An 8,451-nucleotide genomic window follows, 5' to 3' on the forward strand; every position below is an offset into this window, starting at 1 on the left:
GTTTCATAGATACAAGCAAATTACTGTTGTAGTGGAATCAAGTTAGTTTATATCTTACAATTCCTAGGAAGGTTTGGGTCTTGGAGCCGAGTCGGTCAAGACTTTACAACACCTACAAGTCGACTTAATTTATTCCTATTCAACTATATGTATGGTCTAACAAGCCTTGACTTGGTTTATATCTTACAAGTCTTGTTGAATGGATAAGAGATTCATGCTAAGTTGTCAATCAAGCATTTCATGAAGCATAACATGTTCATAAGTTGAAACTACAACAAGCAAGCAATCATATGAACTTATTAAGTTAAGATCTACCCCATCATTAATTCTCCTAATCCCCCATTAACCCTAGTTAGGAGATTACTCACTTATGATCATGGTAAACATGCTAATAAGGGTGTCAATCATATTAACAAAGCTAAACATGATGGATTAGTAAAGCAATAAACAATAATTAAGCAAAGGATAAAAGGAATTGTACCAACTTAGGATGATCCAAAAAATAAGTACAGAATAATAGAAGAAAACATGATGAATGATGAAGAGTTGTCAATTCTCCAATAAACCCAAATAGTCTTCAAATTACCCAACTAAATCTAAGAACACTTAATGATTAAGGAAAGATTAATATTTGATTAAGATTGAGTTGTCTAATATAACTTGATTAATACTAATAAAACTTTATTAAGAATTGATTAAAGCTTCTACTAAAACTTGATGATTAATGATGAGTCATAATTATATGTATATTTATGCCTCCCCTTAATTACTTTTGATATGGTTTTCGTGCTAATTTATATTAAATACATGCCTTTTATGTTAGAATGTTGTTACATCCGTTATTTGATGTTTAATGCAGGAATAATGCATTTGAGAAACAAAGGAATAAAATGGGCATCGCGGAGTGGGCATGGAGGAATACACGAAGCATGGCACGAGAATCCATAAGAATAAAGGAATAGAAGTTGAGAAGAAAACATGATGAAAAGAGCTGAACAAGGATGGTTCCTCGATCAACTACGCCTAGGCTCGATCGAGGAAGTTGGTTACTCGATCGAGTGCACATAGGCTCGATCGAGGAACCACTTTTTCCCATTATTTTCCGCAATTTCCTTAAGTCGGTTATGTTTTACTATAAACTAGTGTAACACCCGTGAAAATTCACAGGGTTGTATACCTTTTTTTTTTAAAGGAGACGTTATATTATAATTGTTAGAAAATCGATTATGTAATTTTATGAAAATGTACAAATTTTTATAAATAAAAATAAAAATCGATAAATATATAAGGACATTTTAAAATATTGTTGACAATAAAGAATAAGGTAAAAAAATGAAAATGTGAATAGCGGGAATACCCGTAATTCTATAGTAAACATGAAACGTTTATGAAGATTTAAGTAAGAAAATTATATAAGTTAGAACTGAAATATTTAGGATATGAAAAATTATTGACGTAAGTAAAATTAATAAAACTGATTTTTTCACAAAATTGTTGCGTAAAGTAGGTATAGTTAATTTAAATTTACTTTAAAAAAAAAAATGAACCAACCTTATCTTATTTAACCTCTCTCCTCATATCTCCCTCACCAAATTAATCACGCCATTTCATCAAAATTTCATCGCCATTTTATCTCCATCACCGTCATTTCGTTCTTCCATTTCCCTTCTTCTCTCTTCATTTCGTCCTCGTTCTTTTTTACAATGATTTTAATACAAATTTCAATTAACAGAAAAGCAATTTTCAGATCAAAATTGCGAAAATTGGTAGATTCGTAGCAAAAAATTGAAGATGAAGGAGATTTTTCCGAAGATTGGTTCGAAAAACTGGAGATTGGGTACATGCAATGAAAAGGTGATCATTAAGTCAATTTTTTCGAATTTTTTTCCTTTTTCTAATTACTTCTATAATGGCAATTTGTGATTTACACTTTTTTTATGATTGCATGTTACCATTTGATGCACTTAAAGAGGGAAGAAATTTAGAATCGAACTGTAAATGCTTTTTCGTGGCAGAGTGAAGCTGAGAGAGTGAAAGAAGACAGTGTTGATAAGGTGAGTTGCAGGTTTTTGTTTAAGGCCTGTTGTTTACTGAAACAAAGCTTCAGTTCGTTTCTAGTTGAGACTTTATCATGGGAAATGGGGACGACGTAGTCTGTGTATCGCTCTCTAAACATCTAGAGTGATGCCATTATGTTTCCAAAATTGTGATGGAAATTGTGGATTTCTAGATGTATGTAGGACTGGAAACTTGATTATTTGACCAATGAATGTTAATTTTGGCATTAAGGAGGGATGATTTTTCAGGGGATTAAAGGGAAATAGGAAGTATGCAGATATTTGTATTCAGTCCTTTGAGAGCTTGTATAGCGCAAGTTTGAGTATTGACTATTTGATAACCTCGTATTTGAAAGGTTTACCTCCGATTAAAATACCGTTTTCAAAGAATATAAAAGGTAGACAAATGTTTGGTACGGAGGAAATAATACGGAGTAATCAGATTAATTTTATTTAGGATGTTGACTGTCATTTAGCTGTTTCGATGATTAAATGCAGTATGGAGAAATTATAAATGTTTGTTGTTTTGGATCTAGTTTGGGTGGGTTGACGTGATTTAGTTTTTGAGTATGGCCATGAATTGATTTTGATTTGTGAACCTTGTCCGATGATATGTTGTAGCACTACCTGCAAAGACCAATGGATATATATGTGTGGATTGTTATGGCGGCCTCAATCAAATGAGGAGAGATGTGAGTGATGCTTTCACTTCTTTGCTAAATTCAGTGTTTGTATTAGTTTGAAGCGAGCTCAATCATTCTTACTGTATTGATTCTCTCCTGTTCATGTTGAGTGCAGTTCTGTGATGGTGTCGGCATTGCGCGTTTGCTTAATGCCACTCTTGTGCTTCCTAAATTTGAGGTTGCAGCCTATTGGAATGAATCAAGGTAAATCTATTCCCATAAGATTGTTATGTTTGTGTACTGGAATACAACTGGTATACACTTCTGCGGCCTTCTCTATTTAGCTAACTCACCCTAGCTAGTGGTGAAACCTAAGCTTCTCTATTTAGCACGTTAAACTTTGATTTACAGTTATGATTGAGAATATGTTAAGTAATTGTACAGGTTGACTAATTTTTTTTCTTTCCTGTGAATAATTTGAGGTGATGATGTTAAGTAACGAATGAGACTTCAAAAGGTGTTGAAGCATTTATCTTTGAAGATTTTGTAGCCATCCTTAGGTGATAAAAGATAAGTTTCCTTTACATCTATTTCGCTAAATTCACAAACTTTTGTTGTTTGAAATTTATATTGTTATCTGTAAAAAAATCGATAGTTTTTTTTTCATACTATTAATTATACGTTAATTACAGATGTTTAGAATTTTCTTAAATCTTAATCTTGCATCAACTTAAAAGTCTAGGAAAATTTTTTCTTAATTCTTAATCTTGCATCAACTTAAAAATGTTTAGTTTCTTAAAAATTAGCCTCGTAAAATTTAAAGTTTATGTTTAGAATTCCTTAATTGTGAATGCTATAAATTGAGAATTAAATAGTGCATTAATTTATAAATGTTAAAAATACATAGGTTCTTGTATTCGTTTAAAAATGTTTATTTTCTTTATTCTCATGAAATGTAAATGTTTTGTAGAGAGTTCACATGCATCACCAACTTAATTTTCAAAAAGGATAGCCATTTTGAAAAGAGTAAAAGATAACAAATGTCAAACATTAATAAATTAGAAGAAATTCAAATACAATCTACAATAGAGTAAAATATGATATTAGGATAGTCCTGCACAATCTCATAATTTCTCGAAAATCTCCTTGTAAACAACATTAGTTGTTGTAGAAGTCATGCCTTTGTCTTCATCTAAAATAAGGACTTTCAGACCTTTCTTACTTGTAACCCGCGAGAGAGCAACGTACAACTGTCCATGGGTAAAGACTGGTCTAGGAAGATAAAGACCAACACGGGATAGAGATTGCCCTTGGCTCTTGTTAATAGTCATTGCAAAGCAAACTGCCAAAGGAAATTGTCTCCTTTCAAACTTAATTGGGAATCGAGTGGTGTCTGAAAGGGTCAAGGTGATGCGGGGAATATACACTTTCCTGCCAATATGACTTCTAGAAATAACAGTTGCACCTATAACTCATTTTCCTAAATGAGTTACCTCTAGTCGGGTGCCATTGCACAAACCATTAGCTTGGTCAATGTTTCTAAGAAGCATGACTATAGCTCCAACTTTAAGCTTTAGGTTGTGATTTGGGAGACCAGAGCATCTAATAATGTTTAGAAATTCAGTGGAATAGAGTTCCCGAACACCACGTTTGTCTCTTCTTTACTTATTTCATCCGAGCTTAGGTATTCTTTCTCTTCCCTATCAATTTGATCCAATACAAACTCGTTTACCAACTCCACGATATCGTGAGTAGGAGCAAGGACAACTCTTTCCGTGAAGTATTGAGGGTCACCTAAGTGTTCTTTTACAGATGGATAAGTGCTCTCCACAATGGTAGCTATTTGATTTGGACCAGGATAAAGAAGAATATCTTCGGGCAATTGAAAGCTAGCTACACCATCATTTGGGCCACCTGCTAGTCCATCTCCAACCTCGAGAATCCACTCTGAAAATTGTCTGATTTCATTGATGTCTGACTCTGAACTTCCAACTTGAAGTCTCATATTTTTCGTGAGCTTTAGAACCTAAAAAAACAAACAAAGAAGAAAAAAATTAAAGGTTCTAAATTTCATTACTAAATTTAAAATAAGGACTTCTAAAACATACAAAAGAACACACAAAATACAAAAAAAACTTTCTAACCTTGCAATATCTCCACAAAGGAGAGGAACTGATAGCGGCGCCAACGATATCTTGCCTGCTTCCTTTAGGTACAACTGGCAAAATCTGTCGAAAATCACCGCCAAACACAACTACTTTCCCTCCAAAAGGTTTATCAGGATCTCCTTCTGATGAAAATCGCATGATATCTCTCAAACTTCTATCAAGAGCTTCAATACAATAACGATTAACCATAGGTGCCTCATCCCATATGATGAGCTTTGCCCTCATTAATAGCTCTGCGAAATCAGTTCCTGATCTTATACCAGGGCAGGTGGAGTTTTCGTCTACGTTTATCGGTATGCTAAGTCTTGCGTGGGCTGTTCGTCCACCTGGAAGAAGGATAGCGGCAATGCCACTTGAAGCAACAGCGATAACGATATCACCTTTACACCTTATTGTAGGGCACAAAGTTCTCCAGAGAAAAGTTTTACCGGTACCACCGTAACCATAAACAAAAAATACACCACCTTGACCACTTTGAACAGAGCACATTATTTTTCTATAAACACTTTTTTGTTCATCAGTCATGGAAGAAGTGAGTACTTCATGTTCCTTCTTCAAAGCTTCCTTGTCATAGGATAATTCATCTTCCTACAGCTTATTCGAATTCATCGCATGAATGTCAGAATCTGGGAATGGCATGTTGTCAAATTTACGCAATGAACTACCATTTCTTTGCAACAAAGCTTCAATCTTAGATAACGCGTAATTTTTCAATTGCTCGTCAGACAGCTGAAGATCTATGGAAACGCAAACATGGAAAATTTAAAGTTGAGTAAAAAGGAAAGGCAAAAAATAAAACGATAACGAAGGTATTAGTTTAAGAGTTTTAAACAATTAAGAAAGTACCTAAATTGCGTAGTTCTCTTCTCCTGCGGTATAGGATATCATCTGATAATAGTGGTCAAGTCTCCTCCCACATTAATTCTGGCTTGACTAAGCTGTTTGCCAACAGAAGGGTAGCAAACAGATTCCTAAGATAATATCCAGATCCCCATTCACTCGCTTCTTTAATGGCATCGATATACTCTTTATCATCACCAAGTAAGCCTAAAGCATATCAAGCTTCTTTGAAAGTTGGGAGAGGTATTTCATTTACAGTTCGAATCTCTTCATATGATTTTGGTCCTTTAACAAAGTTCAGTAGGGTTCTCAAATAAAATCTCTCACCACCATTTGGAGACATATGATACATTCGGCCGAGAGTAAAGCCCTTTTTTCTTTTAGTCCAGGCCTTTGTGTCTTTATTCCAGACATATTTACTTGGGAACTCACAATACGTCAAATCTCTACCATCGGAATGGTTTTTGTTATATTTCAACCATGCAGTGAATTTTGTACTGGATCCGGCAGATCTTTCGACAACTTCATCAATTGGGTCATCACCATGGAAAATAAAATTTTGATCATTGGGGAGATGGTAATCCGTAAACAAAGCAGGCGGTGTCCGTAGTGAATGTCAAAGGCAAAAATCCTCCACACTGACTTCACATGGTGAAATGTAACGTGACTATAAACTCGTTGTATTTGATCAATCTGATTTGGGTCCTGACTACCTACGTTCCAAAAAAACATAAGTTATTAAAACATTCAAACAAAAACGAATGGAACAATAGGAGTTAAATAAGAAAAGAAGGGATTTGACTAAACCATTGTTGTTGCGAGTTGCACTAACGGTAACACGGTCATATCCTTTATTAATGTACTTGAATAAGTATTTGATTGATCTTGCCTGATTGCACCATTCAACATTAATGTGAGCCCAATATTTCAACAACAAATCTGCATTGTAAGGAACAACATATCCGTTATGAATTGTTTTTCCATCTTTCTCAATTGTCGGTCCGTTTTCTCCTCTCTTATAAACAGGATAACCATCACCGTCGATGGTTGTTCTTTCATTAAACTTCTTTGGAAATTTTTTCGAACATTTTCCGTCAATCATGCATGGACAATCTGGGTTAAGATCTCCACATGGACCGTGAATCATACTATTTTTGACTGCTTCATATAGTGCTGGGCTTTCCGCAGGATCTGGGATTTCAGCACTTATAATGCGGTCCACGTCAGCGGCTTCGGGAAACTTGTCCTCTCGTGTAAAAAAACCAAAATATGAGCATGAGGGAGGCCGCGTTTTTGGAACTCAATAGTATAGACAACTGATAATTTCAAGCAAAGTAATATTATATAGTCGATGTTAATAATAAAACTTGGGAAAAAAATTGGAAATGGAAAATAAAAATAAAATGAAAATGTATAGTTCATCACCTGCCCTTGTCCGTCCAAAAAGATGTCGCTCTTTTAAGTCCCTCATTAGCTCTTCGAGTTTCAACTTAAATAGTCATGTAAGTATATCAGGTCTGTCCTCTGGCCGCAAATTTCTTTTTTGAACAAACCTAGTTATTTCAGGCCATTTTGGATTGCATGTGAACGTAATAAACAAATCAGGATATCCACACCACCTACATATGGTCATTATATCCTGATATATTTACCTCATGTAACCTTTACCACCTACAAAAGATGACGGTACAATGTAACGAACACCAGCTGAAGACGGGTTAGTTTGACCTGTAGCGGCAGCATTGGCGAGATTCTTGAAATTTTCCGATCGCAATTTTGGTTGGTTAAGACGGAAATACTTTAACCGTTGAGATTCTATCATTGTCAAACCGTCAGCAAGGATTTGTTGAAATAGTTTACCTGCCATTAAAAAAAAACGTTCAAACTAAAAAAAAAAAGAAACTATTTTAGTTAGCTTTGTATTAACTTTGGACTATGAAAAAAACATAAGAAAGGTAATTATCCAGATAATAAATTAGGCATCAAATCTTATACCTCCCATCAAAATTGTCGGAGCTTCCCTATCTGCTGATCGGTCTTGGATGCGAAAAGCAAACCACTCCCTCAATGTAAGCTTATCCCGAGAGCTCTGATTATTTCTTGATTTACTTAAAGAACGTGGATTATGAGGGATACCAAGCCTATGACCATCTTCTCCACGTGGGAAAAGAAGAGGGTACTGCAAGGCTAAATAAGAAGCATGTAGCTCTGATATACGTTGTAGTCTACCGCTGCGTTCCTCAAGAATAATGTCCCGACTATCAATCGTGTTCTCAAGATCTCCAACAATGAGGGCAGCCACCTTCGACACAGTGGGTAGATTATATGTTCTCCCATCTGTTTGTCGTCCGCTAATGAGCCTCAACCTTACCTCACCACCGGCACCTTCGTTAAGCCTATCTCTTGCCATTCTAAATGATTTTGCCAAAACATTGTAACGATCGACCATTTTTTTTAAATCATCGATTACTCCATCATCAAATTGACCTGGATTTGTAGAACTGCGATTACAATTGAAAAAATAAATTAAAAAATAACAAACAATATTAAGATTAAAAAAAATAAAATAAATTTAAGGCTCGCCTTCCTGCATTCTTCTTATGCCTCAACTCCTCTTCCGTGTCATAGATATAAAGTTGACAGAATTTAGGTGGTCCGTCATGATTAGGTAATAAATTTCCAATTAAATGTGTATTTTCCCACCTATTCTGAATGTGTAAGGACCTCTACCTCAGTTGACTGAATGATCAATTTTACCACCCA

General features: G+C 35.0%; 1 pseudogene; it reads right to left on the reverse strand.

Annotated features, from left to right (window-relative positions):
* Positions 1-3,673: 3,673 nt before the first annotated feature.
* LOC141640601 (uncharacterized) lies at positions 3,674-8,233 on the reverse strand (annotated as a pseudogene).
* Between the last annotated feature and the right edge of the window lie 218 nt (positions 8,234-8,451).

The sequence above is a fragment of the Silene latifolia genome, unplaced genomic scaffold (assembly GCF_048544455.1).
Source record: "Silene latifolia isolate original U9 population unplaced genomic scaffold, ASM4854445v1 scaffold_95, whole genome shotgun sequence".
Lineage (NCBI taxonomy): Eukaryota > Viridiplantae > Streptophyta > Magnoliopsida > Caryophyllales > Caryophyllaceae > Silene > Silene latifolia.